Here is a 16,673-nt window from a genome sequence, read left to right on the forward strand (position 1 = left end):
TTTGCTAGTATTTTGTTGAGGATTTTTGCATCTATGTTCATCAGTGATATTGGCCTGTAGTTTTCTTTCTTTGTGACATCCTTGTCTGGTTTTGGTATCAAGGTGATGGTGGCTTCGTAGAAGGAATTTGGGAGTGTTCCTCCCTCTGCTATATTTTGGAAGAGTTTGAGAAGGATAGGTGTTAGCTCTTCTCTAAACGTTTGATAGAATTCACCTGTGAAGCCATCTGGTCCTGGGCTTTTGTTTGTTGGAAGGTTTTTAATCACAGTTTCAATTTCAGTGCTTGTGATTGGTCTGTTCATATTTTCTATTTCTTCCTGATTCAGTCTTGGCAGGTTGTGCATTTCTAAGAATTTGTCCATTTCTTCCAGATTGTCCATTTTATTGGCATAGAGTTGCTTGTAGTAATCTCTCATGATTTTTTTTATTTCTGCAGTGTCAGTTGTTACTTCTCCTTTTTCATTTCTAATTCTATTGATTTGAGTCTTCTCCCTTTTTTTCTTGATGAGTCTGGCTAGTGGTTTATCTATTTTGTTTATCTTCTCAAAGAACCAGCTTTTAGTTTTATTGATCTTTGCTATTGTTTCCTTCATTTCTTTTTCATTTATTTCTGATCTGATTTTTATGATTTCTTTCCTTCTGCTAGCTTTGGGGTTTTTTTGTTCTTCTTTCTCTAATTGCTTGAGGTGCAAGGTTAGGTTGTTTATTCGAGATGTTTCCTGCTTCTTAAGGTGGGCTTGTATTGCTATAAACTTCCCCCTTAGAACTGCTTTTGCTGCATCCCATAGGTTTTGGGTCGTTGTGTCTCCATTGTCATTTGTTTCTAGGTATTTTTTTATTTCCTCTTTGATTTCTTCAGTGATCACTTCATTATTAAGTAGTGTATTGTTTAGCCTCCATGTGTTTGTATTTTTTACAGATCTTTTCCTGTAATTGATATCTAGTCTCATGGCGTTGTGGTCGGAAAAGATACTTGATACAATTTCAGTTTTCTTAAATTTACCAAGGCTTGATTTGTGACCCAAGATATGATCTATCCTGGAGAATGTTCCATGAGCACTTGAGAAAAATGTGTATTCTGTTGTTTTTGGATGGAGTGTCCTATAAACATCAATTAAGTCCATCTTGTTTAATGTATCATTTAAAGCTTGTGTTTCCTTATTTATTTTCATTTTGGATGATCTGTCCATGGGTGAAAGTGGGGTGTTAAAGTCCCCTACTATGAATGTGTTACTGTTGATCTCCCCTTTTATGGTTGTTAGTATTTGCCTTATGTATTGAGGTGCTCCTATGTTGGGTGCATAAATATTTACAATTGTTATATCTTCTTCTTGGATCGATCCCTTGATCATTATGTAGTGTCCTTCTTTGTCCCTTTTAATAGTCCTTATTTTAAAGTCTATTTTGTCTGATATGAGAATTGCTACTCCAGCTTTCTTTTGGTTTCCATTTGCATGGAATATCTTTTTCCATCCCCTTACTTTCAGTCTGTATGTGTCTCTAGTTCTGAAGTGGGTCTCTTGTAGACAGCATATATAAGGGTCTTGTTTTTGTATCCATTCAGCCAATCTGTGTCTTTTGGTGGGAGCATTTAGTCCATTTACATTTAAGGTAATTATTGATATGTATGTTCCTATTTCCATTTTATATATTGTTTTGGGTTCGCTACTATAGGTCATTTCCTTCTCTTGTGTTTCGTGTCTAGAGAAGTTCCTTTAGCATTTGTTGTAAAGCTGGTTTGGTGGTGCTGAACTCTCTCAGCTTTTGCTTGTCTGTAAAGGTTTTAATTTCTCCATCAAATGTGAATGAGATCCTTGCTGGGTAGAGTAGTCTTGGTTTCAGGCTATTCTCCTTCATCACTTTCAGTATGTCCTGCCACTCCCTTCTGGCTTGTAGGGTTTCTGCTGAGAGATCAGCTGTTAACCTTATGGGGATTCCCTTGTGTGTTATTTGTTGTTTTTCCCTTGCTGCTTTTAATATGCTTTCTTTGTGTTTAATTTTTGACAGTTTGATTAATATGTGTCTTGGCGTGTTTCTCCTTGTATTTATCCTGTATGGGACCCTCTGTGCTTCCTGGACTTGATTAACTATTTCCTTTCCCATATTAGGGAAGTTTTCAACTATAATCTCTTCAAATATTTTCTCAGTCCCTTTCTTTCTTTCTTCTTCTTCTGGAACCCCTATAATTCGAATGTTGGTGCGTTTCATGTTGTCCCAGAGGTCTCTGAGACTGTCCTCAGTTCTTTTCATTCTTTTTTCTTTATTCTGCTCTGCAGTAGTTATTTCCACTACTTTATCTTCCAGGTCACTTATCCGTTCTTCTGCCTCAGTTATTCTGCTATTGATCCTATCTAGAGTGATTTTAATTTCATTTATTGCATTGTTCATCGTTGCTTGTTTCATCTTTAGTTCTTGTAGGTCCTTGTTAACTGTTTCTTGCATTTTGTCCATTCTACTTCCAAGATTTTGGATCATCCTTACTATCATTATTCTGAATTCTTTTTCAGGTAGATTGCCTATTTCCTCTTCATTTGTTAGGTCTGGTGGGTTTTTATCTTGCTCCTTCATCTGCTGTGTGTTTTTCTGTCTTCTCATTTTGCTTATCTTACTGTGTTTGGGGTCTCCTTTTTGCAGGCTGCAGGTTCGTAGTTCCCGTTGTTTTTGATGTCTGTCTCCAGTGGCTAAGGTTGTTTCAGTGGGTTGTGTAGGCTTCCTGGTGGAGGGGACTAGTGCCTGTGTTGTGCTGGATGAGGCTGGATCTTGTCTCTCTAGTGGGCAGGTTCACGTCTGGTGGTGTGTTTTGGGGTGTCTGTGGCCTTATTATGATTTTAGGCAGCCTCTCTGCTAATGGGTGGGGTTGTGTTCCTGTTTTGCTAGTTGTTTGGCATAGGTTGTCCAGCACTGTGGCTTGCTGGTCGTTGAGTGAAGCTGGGTGCTGGTGTTAAGATGGAGGTCTCTGGGAGATTTCCGCTGTTTAATATTATGTGGAGCTGGGAGGTCTCTTGTTGACCAGTGACCTGAAGTTGGCTCTCCTACCTCAGAGGCAGAGCCCTGACTCCTGGCTGGAGCACCAAGAGCCTTTCATCCACACGGCTCAGAATAAAAGGGAGAAAAAGTAGAGAGAATTAGTAGAAGTATGAGGAAAGAAAGAAGGAAAGGAGGAAAGGAAGGAAGGAAGAAAGAAGCAAAGAAGGAAAGAAAGGAGGGAGGGAGGGAGGGAGGGAGGAAGGAAGGAAGGAAGGAAGGAGGGAAAGAAGGAAAAAAAGACAGAAAGAAAGATGATACAGTAAAAATAAAATAAAGTATAATATAGTTATTGAATTAAAAAATATTTAGAAAAAAAAAAAAGGGACGGATAGAACCTTAGGACAAATGTTGGAAGCAAAGCTATACAGAGAAAATCTTACACAGAAGCATACACATACACCTTCACAAAAAGAGGTAAAGGGGGAAAAATCATAAATCCTGCTCCCTGAGACCACCTCCTCAATTTGGGGTGATTCGTTGTCTAAAGGAGGGAGGGAAGGAAGGAAAGAAAGAACGAAGGTAAAGTATAATAAAGTTATTACAATTAAACTTAATTATTAAGAAAAAGAATTTTTAAAAAAAAGTCATGGACGGATAGAGCCCTAGGACAAATGGTGGAAGCTAGAGTATACAGACTAGATGTCACACAGGAGCATACACGTACACCTTCACAAAAAGAGGAAAAGGGAAAAAAATCATAGATTTCGCTCCTAAATTCCACCTCTTCAATTTGGGATCATTCCTTGTCTATTCAGGTATTCCACAGATGCAGGGTATATCAAGTTGATTGTGGAGCTTTAATCCGCTGCTTCTGTGGCTGCTGGGAGAGATTTCCCTTTCTCTTCTTTGTTTTCACAGCTCACAGGAGCTCAGCTTTGGATTTGGCCCTGCCTCTGCGTGTAGGTCGCTGGAGGGCGTCTGTTTTTTCGCTCAGACAGGACGGGGTTAAAGGAGCCGCCGATTCGGGGCCTCCGGCTCACTCAGGCCGGGGGTTGGGGGATGGGGGAAGGAGGGGCACTGCGTGCGGGGCCGGCCTGCGGCGGCAGAGGCAGCGTGACGTTGCGGCAGAGGCCGGCGTGACGTTGCACCAGCCTGAGGCCCGCCGTGCGCTGTCCCGGGGAAGTTGTCCCTGGATCCCGGGAACCTGGCAGTGGCGGGCTGCACAGGCTCCGCGGAAGAGGGGTGTGGAGAGTGACCTGTGCTCGCACACAGGCCCCTTGGTGGCGGCAGCAGCAGCCTTAGCGTCTCCCGCCCGTCTCTGGGGTCCGCGGTTTTAGCCGCGGCTCGCGCCCGTCTCGGGGGCTCGCGCCCTCAGCCGCGGCTCGCGCCCGTCTCTGGGGTTTGCGCTTTCAGCCGCGGCTCGCGCCCGTCTCGGGGGCTCGCGCCCTCAGCCGCGGCTCGCGCCCGTCTCTGGGGTTCGCGCTTTTAGCCGCGGCTCGCGCCCGTCTCTGGAGTTCCTTTAAGCAGCGCTCTTAGACCCCTCTCCTCGCGCACCAGGAGACAAAGAGGGAAGAAAAAGTCTCTTGCCTCTTCGGCCGGTGCAGGCTTTTCCCCGAACTCCCTCCCGGCTAGTCGTGGTGCACTAACCCCTTCAGGCTATGTTCAAGCCGCCAACCCCAGTCCTCTCCCTGAGCTCCGTCCAAAACCAAAACCTTAGCCTCAGCTCGCAGCCCCGCCCGCCCCGGTGGGTGAGCAGCAAGCCTCTCGGGTTGGTGAGTGCTGGTCGGCACCGATCTTCTGTGCAGGAATCTCCCCGCTTTGCCCTCCGCACCCGTCGCTGTGCACTACTCCGCGGTCCCGATACTCCCCCCTCTGCCTCCCGCAGTCTCCGCCCGCGGAGGGGCTTCCTAGTGTGTGGAAACTTTTCCTCCTTCACAGCTCCCTCCCACTGGTGCAGGTGCCGTCCTTATTCTTTTGTCTCTGTTTTTTCTTTTGCCCTACCCAGTTACGTGGGGAGTTTCTTGCCTTTTGGGAGGTCTGAGGTCTTCTGCCAGCCTTCAGTAGGAGTTCTGTAGGAGTTGTTCCACGTGTGGATGTATTTCTGGTGTATCCGTGGGGAGGAAGGCGATCTCCGCGTCTTACTCTTCCGCCATCTTCAAGGTCCCCCCTAAATTACTTTTGACATTGCCCTTTCATAAGCTCGATTTAGTATTAGCTTCAGTTTCACGAGATACCTTTCAGTCAGATGATATCTGTCTTACGTTTGTTAACCTGGTTCTATTTGGGTGCCAAGTTGCCCGGCTTCGTGTGGGAGCATCTCTACCTCTCCCCTTTCTTACATTCATGTCTTTTCTGGGCAAAATGACCCTTTTACAGCCCTGAAGACAATTTCAGTTTGCTTTTTTCTCTTCCTACTCAAAGAAATACAAGAAGGAGTCACTAGACCAATACTTATCATATTCTCCTTCATTTCACAATAACTATTTCATAGAGTTTTTCAAAAAATTACATTTACTGTTATGTACGTCCAGTGTAACAATCAAAACAAGGAGAGAGAGGAGAAAGTTAGTTTTCTCCTTTTATTCCACCGACATCATGTAACCAATGATAATATTTTGGTGTTTATCTCTCCATTCTTCTCCCAAGGCTTTTGCAAACCTATGTAAACACTGATTTACATATCTGACCTTTACATTTTTCATTTGGTTCTCTAGATGTGGCTTTTTTTCTAAAATTTCTTTGCACTGGAACTGGAACTGGTTCAGGTATTATTTTCTTATTCTTCCTTCATGATTTTTTACATATTTTCATTTATATCATACTCTGGGGACCTTGCTTCAGCTCTTAGCGGAACTGCCAGTCCCGTTTTGTCTAGCTATGCCCTTACTGAACTGCAGGTGGCTGCCCTCTGGAGATGTCCAAGTGTAATTTGGCCTCATCCTCAGCTTTTCTCTGAGAGTTAAAAGTGACTGGATCCAATTCAGCGAGCAGGTGTTAATTGTGACTGTGTGGCAATTGTCCCTTGCATGGGACTCATGGAATATTAGCTTAAGAAGGACTCTGTTATAGCAAGAGAGAGATTCTAGAATTTGTGGAACAAGCAGGGTCGTTGGCATGTTACTTATGTGGATCCAAAACATCTGAGCGCTGATCTATTGAAAATGTTTTTTATTACTTGATGAGGTTTAATTGGTCATTCTCAGAGCTGGCTGCTTGCAGGAACGCTGATTTTACCTACAGATGTACAGTAACTTTACTGGTCAATTAGCTAGGTGAACAAAATATGTAAAACAGATTGGGCAGCCACTGGGTGGCAGCAGAAATTTGATAAATATACTGCATGAATATACTTTCTTATTGTTTTATCTTATCTCTTACAGTTTAGCATACTAAAAGACAACATTTTTTCAACAAAATATCTTTTAATAGATTATATTCATCGAACTTTTCTCTCTAACATAAACTAGGATATTCGACTATGAGAAAACTTCAAAACATTAAATCTTAAGACCTATTAGTCTATGAACATAATATGAAATTTTAACATTACTCAGGATAACTTTGTAGATGGACATACATTGTTTTCCTAATAATTAAAAGTTGTCATTACTTTTAGTAGCTTTAAAAATCTACTAACAGAAGTTTTATATATTCAAAGAAAAAATGTTGATGGATTCAGAAAGGAGAAAGAACAAAATTACTCAAAATCTCCAAACCTAAATTAACCATTGATAGTCACTTGTTATTATTTATCTTGTCTTTTTCAACAATAATAATGTCTATTTTTACATAACACTTTAAACTGCTCTTTTTTTGTATTAACATAATGTGAATTATTTCCCCATGTCATTCAATGTCCTTTTGCAATATTATATTCAGTTATTCAATAATATTCCCTCATATGGCTAGAACAATTTATAACTAGTTCCTTCCTGTTAAGCATTTGTCAATTATTTACCAATGTTTCTAGTATTTACTCTTACAGACAACTTTGAAGGCTAGATAGCTGATGGTTTTCAGCCTTCCAACGTGAGGTGGTAAATTAGTATTTACGTGGTGCAATGTGTTTTTTAGCTTTCTGACCAGAACTTTCGATCAGAATTACTTGGATTAGTTCTAAATCAGAACTCCAGGTTTGAGGCCCAGACTTCTGCAGTTTTTAACAAGCTACCTGAGCTATTTAAATGCATACTGAAGTTTCAGAACCACTCACACTCTAAATAAAACGATACGGTCAGAGGCCTCAGTAATACTGTTAACAGGAAATACACAAACTTGGAAAAACATTTACATTTCACTTGTTTCCATTTCTTCCTATATGAAATGGAAATGATGATAAATCCTAAGGTTAGGGTAAGGTCACTGGAATACTGATATTTATAAAGAGTTCATTTCCAACTAAAATGCAGGCATTGGAGACACTGTGGGGAAGAATATGTCTCTTCGAATGCAAGAGGTCATGTATCTTGAGTGCAACAAACATTACGCTAAGCTGTTTACATGTACATTATTTCTCATAACAAACTTTCCAGGTTACATAGATAAGCTCAGAGGTTCAGACTGATTAAGTAAATTAACCTAGATTACATTGTTTGTCAACATCAAAGTCTGAATTCAATGAAGTCTTTCTGGTGCTATGACCTATATTCATTCATGTCTAGGACTCTGTAAGGCTATACGCAGAAAGGTGCACATATAGGTAGGCAGATGAAGTTTCTTCCTGGTTCAATAAAGGGTTATTGCATGGTTATTGCTTTGTCTCCTCCCCCATGCTGTTTACAAATGGCAAGGGAATACTTCAGAGCTGATGACTGAGAGGGAAGATTGTACTTTTGATTTTTTGAAAGCTTCTGCATTTCAGATGGTGCAATTATCAATAACAGGTCAAAACGTGGTATATATATTGTTCAGAGGTTTTGAATAAAAGATGTAATAAAATGCTCTATGAGACAAAAACATATCCCAGCTGACAGTTTCTTTAAAATTTACAGCTATTCGTAACCAGAAGGGGGCTATGACAGAGAAGCTAATTCTGGAGTAGTTCACGCATGCTGACATGTACACAGGACTGCATGCTTTACAAAGGGCATGGCCTTTGGAGACACAGGGTCCTTTTCAGTTGACTTCATGTGTTTGACTCTTACATTCCTTATCTGAAAATGTGGATCATACACTTTCTTAGCTCTTAGAGGTGGCTTTAGAACTAGCAAGGCAGTAGATGATATAATATATGATAACCTTTTAATATCTTGCTTGGTGAATAAATAAATAATCCAACTTTTTATTAGAAGCTAATAACATGGGCAAAGGAAAAATAATTGATTTTAATTATTTCCTGGGAAAGTTACAGTTTATTCTCAAGTTGGGCCTTTGGAAATAGCTGATCCCATCAGTCACACAAGAGTCTTGGTAAACGGAAGGCCTAGAAGTTCATTATTTTGCCTTGTGTGAGAACTTCCCCTTCTTTAAGGGCTCTTCTGAGAATTAGGATAACTATATGTAAATTATCTACCACAGCATAGAGACCTAGGATGTTACATTTGCTTTTGCCTACACCCTGAAGGCTCTCCATCAGATAGATGCCCACTTGGCATACCTCTGCACCCTCATACCTTCTTCAGTTCCCTACTCAAATATGGCCTTTATATTAGCTCAGGAAATCACAACAATAGACCATGGACTGGGTGGCTTAAACAACAAAAATTAATTTCTTACAGTTCGGGAGGCTGGGAAGTCCAAAATCAAGGTGTTGGCTGACTTGGTTTCTGGAGAGACTTCCTTCTTGCTTGTCCTTACATGGCAGAGAGAGAGAGAGAGAGAGAGAGAGAGAGACTCTGTAATCTTTTCTTACAAGAACACTAATCCTATAGTATTGGGTCCTACTTTTAGGGCCTCATTAAATCCTAATTATCTCTTTATAGGACCTCCTCCAAATACAGTCACAATCAGGATTAGGGCTTCAACATATGAACTTGGGGGGACACAATTCAGTCCATAGCACTTTCTCAGTGAGGCCTTCCCTGGAAACCTATCTACATTTACGACCTGTACACCATAATCCTCCTTATGCCCTTACTAGACTTTATTTTCCTTCATAGCACTTTCCATTTTCAAACATACTGTGTATATTACATGTTCAATTCTTTGCTACCTGTTTCCCCACACGAAAATAAAACTCAGGGATTTGGGGGTGTTTGTTCGTTTTGGTACTAGTAGCAGCCATGACAGAGCGTGGCACAGAGGAAGCCAACAATGTAAACAATGCTTGCTGTGCCCACGGATGGACTATTCTCTCTGATGCACAATGGAACCTTTTAGAGATACCAAAACAGAGGAGATGCTACAACCTGCTCTTCAGTAAGCTTCAGTCCAGTGACATATACGGGGTTTGCTGTAAATGAATGAAGCTTCCTAACTATAAACCGTAATGCAGGAAATGACCAGAAGGAAAGTAGAAATCTGTGCACAGTCCTGGGAGACATCTGCTTCTCACACAGGAGCTAACCTCTTCAGAGTTGCATAAGTCTATTTGCTGAACTAGGGGTTAGGAAATCAGATTTCCCGTTATTAAATGTATCATTCATTCTTGGTAATATTTATATCAAATCTATATGCTGAAGTATGTTTTAAATATCCATTCTCACAGGCAAATTATACACAGAAATAGCCCCTGTGACAATATTTTAAGAAATGACCATGTGTAAGAATAGCCAATTTCCAGCCCAGGTTTTCCTTTCTGATAAATTAGCATGATATTCACTAAAAAAAAGAGGAATGATTTGCTCGACCTCAGCCAGAGGGCTTTGTAAGTCAAGTCATCCTGAATTTTATTAAGCTTGCAAAGGTATTTTTAAAGCATTGCCTCATTCACTTGAATGTTAACTATAGGAAAAATAATCTCTTATTTCATTTTCCTGCTAAAGTCTAAAGAATGTTATTGACATTGCTATCTATTAGTACAACAGTGAACCCAAAGTGAAATGAGATGCTGATTTACCTCCTCTGGTGAGTCATGCAGGGCATGAAACCACAATTCTGAAGCAAACCAGACCATCTGTGCTGTTTTCTCCAGATGAGTCGAATTTGGTGACAAATCATTCTCCACACAAAGGAGTTCTTTCTTTTCATTTTTCTGTTTTAAGTGAGACAGTGTAATTCCTCCAGTAGAAGTTGCAGAAAAGTATTTTGCCTCTCATACTATATTGCCTAAATATTTTGACTCTGAACCTAAAGTAGGCAATAAATTAAATTATGACTTCAAAGGAGATTTCTCTCTCTGAAACTTCAATTATTCTCTCACTATTCCTCCCATCCACACCCACGCTGTTCTGGGAAATAGGACGCTTCCTGGAAGGGTACATTTGAATGACATTTTCTAAGAAAATTCCTTCTATCTTATGATAATGCTTCGTGGCACAATGCTGAAGCACAAAACACTAAAAAAATGTTTGGTAACTTTTATATTTCTTGAAGAATCAAGTCATCAATAAGAACTTTTGTCTTATATAATTCAGCACCCAGCATAGCAATATGGCTCAGTAAAATGTTTGCTCATTGAGTGTTGCATGAATCTCGGCACCAGAAGTGCCCCAATTGTTAGAATCCCTTTACAAGCATTATGGGTCAAGGAGTAAGCTCTGCTTACCGTCAGTGAGACGACACACTCTCAAGTAGAAAGGGAAGTTAAAGCATCTATTTTTGGAAATAGCTAAATGAAATTTTTCACACAATCTAACCTTACAAATAAATTTTTACTTTGACATGTCTTCAAATATTTGCTTATTAAATCCTTAAAATATTAGCTTGCCAGAGTGCTTTAAGAAACATTTACAAGTAAGAGGTGATAAAAGATGGCTTTGTCCTGGGGGTAAGATGGTGAGTCAGACACTGAATAGGAGTGTGAATAATTCCAAGTCATGTTCTTACAGCAGTGGCATAACAGACAGGGGGGCAGAGGCTACTGGGGCTCCCAAATATTTTTCTCTGTATGGTGGCAGCTTATCACTCATGTTCCCAGTTCCCCGGGCGGGAATAAATGGATCAGTAGGACTCACTTAACCAGTCAAGATTTGCTTGGAAAAATATTGATGCTGGTGATGTTTATCTCTGGTACTGTATGTCCCGGGGTTACCTGTCGACTGCCTCTTCTGTGCTTTTTCATTTCCCCCAGTGGTCAAAATGTTTCCCTCTTGTGATTCCCAGCAAATCGGGGAGCTTTTATTTCTCAGAAGTACTGAACAACACACTGTGAGTTCCCTGACTTCAATCAAAACTTGCAACTTGCAGGTGCAGGACTTGCTCTTTGTTTTCTTATCAGAACCCTATTGAATAACATGAATACTCAGAAGAAATGTCAACTCCTTAAAAAAAAAAGTAGCCCACTTTGCAATGTATATCAGGGCACTGCTATTTTTTGCTATAGTCTCTGTAATATCATTTGACTTTTTAATATTGGAATATGTATTACATTGATTTTTTAAAAGTATTAAAGAGTATCATCAACTCTGGGTACCACAAACATTGTTTTAATATGCTGTTAACTTTTACAAAATCAATTGTCAATATTACCAACATCCAAACAAATTCCTAGAGTCACGTAAGAAGGGCTTGGTGACAGGGCTTCTGAAATGTGTAAAGGATTGTACAGCCTGCAGAGATCATTAGCAGGAGGGCTGATACTGATGAGCACTGTTCAAGGGAAACGATTGGGATGCTGACAGGGAAGAGTGTGTCCTTCCTCCCGGTGGGACTGCCCTGAATCTATGTCAGATGTGGCAACGGATGCCCCCCTGGAGGTTTCATTCTCGTCCAGCTGCAATCTTAAATGGCTTCATCCACTCAGTTACTTTTCCCACTGCACTTTGTACCTGTCTTGGTTACACTCTTGTCATAATAAAATTATTGATCATCTTTCCCATTGGCCTATAATTTTTTAAGATTTTGGGACCCTCTGATTTTTCTCAGCATCCCCAGTACTTAGCAGTATATGTAGCAGCCATGTGTCTTATAGCAAATAAAAGGATGGGCTTTGGTCTCTGAAAAACCTTCTTTCATACTCCAGATCTGTGTATTCTTTTCTTTAAACTTTCTAAGCCTCAGGTTCTTTGTGTGTTCCATGGATATAATAGCAGTGCCTCCCTTATGGGATAATTAAATGTGATAATTAACACCTGTGAAATGCTTTGCAGCACTTGGTACACAGCATTTTACAAGTATTATCTATTATTATTTTTTAATAAAGGAAGTCTGCATTTTGGGAACTCTGGGAAATTGCCATATTCGGGGTAGTACATAGCTAAATCTCTAAAAGTTTATTTATATGAAGAGAATTTATAAAATCTCCTTCATATTCAGATCATGAAGGCTAAAGACCTACCTGGAAAGGATTTATTTATTACTAAGAGAATCACAGTTAGAAAACTGAGATTGCAGAGTGTGGTGTCTTTGATTACTCCCAGGTTTTGCCAAGGAAAGCATTTTGGACAAAAAAGATTCCACAGAAGAACGTTTTCAAGCTCACAGATACAGAGAACAGACCGTCAGGTGGTTGTCAGAAGTCGGGGGAGTGAGGTGGGTGAAATGGGTGAAGGGAGGGAGACAAAAGGCACAAACTTCCAGTTATAAAATGAGTAAGTCTTGGGGATGTAATGTATAACATGTGACCATAGTTAATAACACTGAATTGCATAGTTGAAAGTTGCTAAGAGAGTAGATCTTCAAAATCCTTACCACAAGAAAAAAAATTTTTTGTAACTGTGTATTATGATGAATGTTAACTACACTTACTGTGATGATCATCTTAAAATATATTCAAAATATCAAATCATTGTGCTGTATACCTGAAACTAATATAATTTTTATGCCAATTATACCTCAAAAGCAAAAACAGAGAACCATTTCAAGGTCAAAATATGAAAAAAAAATAAGAAAAAAAGAAACTGTCTGCTACCAATCTCACGTTGTCCTTCTCTTGGTAAAAAGATGTCTGGTATGCTCTGGACTGGCCTGCTAACAGTAAGGAAATTACATATTTAAAGATTAGAGATAAGGAATTATCCATAGATTCCTACTCTAAATGTAGTTTTTAAAATGTTTTTTTTGAATTATTGAACTTTTTAAGATGCCAACTCATTTCCCACAGCTTATTCCCCTGAAAATATAAATTATTTTACCAAAATAATAAAAATAAAACCAAACAAACCAATATGGTACAAAAAAAGTCTACACTGAGCTCACATGTTAAAGGAAGAAGAGGTATAAAATGTGTCAGTGGCTTCCACTTAGAAGCCATCATGGAGAACTGTTCCCACTCAAGCCTTTCGATTCCACATTATGAAATTTAAAGTTATTGGCAAATGAATTTTATATTACAGTAAGAAATCATGTTTTTAAAATTTCTATACAAATGGACATGCATAAATGTTGCCACTTATATATAGGAAAAGAACATCCCGGAGAAACTCTTGTGGCTCGTACAGTCATTGAGGTAAACCACACTCTCTCATCTCTCTGTGTCTGAAAGATGTTCCAGCATCCCAGAATTGGACACTGAAAGCCAAATGAATCAAGGAAAATAGAACCATAGTTCTGCACTCCTCTGAAATCCCTCCACGTTCCCTCGTCATTAAAAGAATGAGGATATGGAACACAGCGTTTTCCTGAAATAAAACCATACTTTGAAACTATAGATATAAGTTTGGATCAAAAGTGAAACCTATTTTCCACTTACCAGCTTATGATAAACAAAGACGTGATGAGTACCCAGAAAACAAGATGAATCTTACTTGATCTCAAGTGTCCAGGACCTTCTGTTGAAGCAGCTGGATGTTCCCACCCTTTAGCCAAGTTGCTATTTATGGGGCGTGTCCACCGAACAAGGTATTTGGAAACAGCAAAAGGGGGAAATGCCTGGACATTTCGTTGTGTTTGGGTTAAAGCTCACCTTTGAACCACCTCTAAATGATTTCCTTAAAAAAAGAGAGAGAGATTGTAGATGGAAATTTTAGCTTAAGAAAGCTCAGAAACAAACTTCCCCTAAGTGCAATGGATATACTAAGTATAAATCCTAACTATTGATAAAAGCAGATATTCAGCCACTCTTCACTGATTTGTTGTAATAGGGCCATCTCTTTTGATCTGTCTGCATCTGTTTGGATTGGTCTATGCTTTGCAGGATTGCTAAATATATTCAATATCAGCTTTACTGGTAGTCAGGTATCACAATGGGATATTACTTAATATAGCTGAAAAACGATAAAACTATTTTAAATAAAATGGCAAAAGAAAACCAGCCTTTGCTTTGTAAATCAGGGGACCTTCCTCCAGTTAGTGAGAATGTATGTAATTAATTGCACTGGCAACTGGAGAAAAGTTTCTGCAGGTAAAAATACTGGGTTCATTGCCCAATTTAGACTTCCAGATTAGCTGTGACATTGGAGGACTCCAACTTCTGATTTCTGCGTATCACTGTGGATAACTGTGTGTGCTCTGAACTTGAATTATTAAGTCTAGGCAAGCTACAGCCAAAGTCTTCAAGTAATTTTAAGGAGACACACTTTCTAGGATTTATGTTCCACTGTCTTCTGCAGAAAGAAGTCCAACTACTCTCCTGGCTAGGCTCTTTCTAAATAACGTACGTAAGTTTGTTGAATCACCGGGTAAATCACCTGTTCTCAGATAAAGTCTATGATAGATACAAATACATACTTTAGATCCTAAGAGCAATTGTTATTCAAATTATGTCACATTCATGTATTAAGAATAATGAAATATTTATATAAAAATTGTTTAATGTTGTACCTATTATGAGACTAAATGAATTTAAACATATAAAGTACTCAGATAAATTTCAAGAAATGTCAGCTTAAAGAATGCTTGACTGTACAATTTTCTGTAATGAATTTTGGAATAGATGATGCCTGGGGAGTAATGCAATGAAAACAATAAAAAATTTCCACAATGCTAAATAAAATTATGTAAATATTTTAATAGAAAAAATAGGACAAAAAAAGGAATGCCAGTATTATAGTGAAAATAACTTAATGAAACTTAGAAGTATCTATCTTCCATTGTCTTACCTGAATAAGCTGTACTTTCATCATTAAAATAATTTATGAGGAGGAAGAAGCATGTTTTTAGTTCTTTTTTTCCTGCAAAGTAAGCACCCTCTTTTGCCATCTGGTGGCTAAAGATAGCATTTTCCGTGTAGATAAAAATAGTTGAACTCAGATTTAACAGCCAGTTATGTTTAATGCTTTCAGAGTCATCTCACTGTAAAGATATGAATATTTTCTTAACCAATGTAAATATAACTGAGGCAACTTTGTTCTAATGGTTCACAGCATTTTATTCAAATCACTCTAGCTGTAATATTTAATGCAAGATAAGAAAAACTAACCAGAGCAATTCTTTTAAAAAAGAAATTTGAGAGGTAATTCATTTTAAAGTTAAAATTAAATATGGTAGTAACAATTTGCTTGACTTACCTGTCTTTTGGTATAAAGAATTAACAACATCTTTACAAAACAAAAAGGTTCAAATATAATTTTAAATAAGCACAGTACAATAGACATGGTTAATTTCAAAGAGGTCTCAACAAATAGTTATAATTGTATGTTGACAATTCACCATACCAAGAAGGGTAGAAAGTTTAAGAGCATATGGTTTGTTCTCCTTATAAACTTTTTGTTAAGTAAAAGTTTGAATGTATTTAGTAGTATCTTTTATGTGTATATAACTACCTCATTTCATAAAAAATTAAAGATGACAATAATTGAAGGTTTAATTTCTTTATTTTCTCCCAGAATATTTTAATATTGAAACCCAAATTGTTACTTTAGAGAAAGGGAAAAACAGAGAAACATGAAGAGACAAACATTTCATTTCATTTAACTTATGGTATCGTGAGCAGTCACTTTTGTAGGCAACACTTTTTTTTTTTCTTTGTAGAAAAGAAATAAAAAACAAACAGCACCATTAAAGAATGCATGATCCCTGAATTCTAAACAAAACACTGTCTAAAAATCGTTTCAATGCTTGTTGCACTCCGTCACATTTAGTCAGGTATCAAAGCAAGCATAACAGTATTCAATTGTAGCAGTCTTACTGATTCAACTGCTCCCCTTCTGAGGATTTTACACACCTTTTCTGAGTTTTTCCTGTGGGAATAATATATTCTTTGGTAGAGGACTGAAGAAGGGTTTGACTTTTCTGTATGCTGATATAAAATGTCTTTGTACGTTCAGGGCCTTTGCCCCCCCATCTGCGTTTGTCATGCATGTTATGTTTGGGTTGATTCACATTTTGCTGTTACACTGTAAGAGGAATACCGCCTTTTAAAAAAGGCATTAAATGGCTAATGTTAAACAGATGTAAACATTCAGAATACTGACCAAAGGAAAAAAATACTCACAAACACACATTAAAAAACAACAACAACAAACAAAAAACTGTACTGAAAAGAGGAATCAGATTAGGTTTACATGAAGCCAGGGGGAAAAATACAGCAGTACAAGAAAAATTATGGCAAGCAAGTAAAGCACTTTTTTTTTTTTTTTGAAACATTCATGAACAGTACAAATACAACAAAGTTTTTCTACAGTCTAAATTATTCTGCAACTATCAAATAGGGTACAAAGCGAAATAGTATGTGCTATAAAAAAGCAGCTCCTTTAAATTATAGTAAAAACGCTTTTTGTTTGCTTTAC

This window comes from Phocoena sinus, chromosome 14 (assembly GCF_008692025.1).
Source record: "Phocoena sinus isolate mPhoSin1 chromosome 14, mPhoSin1.pri, whole genome shotgun sequence".
In the NCBI taxonomy this organism is placed as follows: domain Eukaryota; kingdom Metazoa; phylum Chordata; class Mammalia; order Artiodactyla; family Phocoenidae; genus Phocoena; species Phocoena sinus.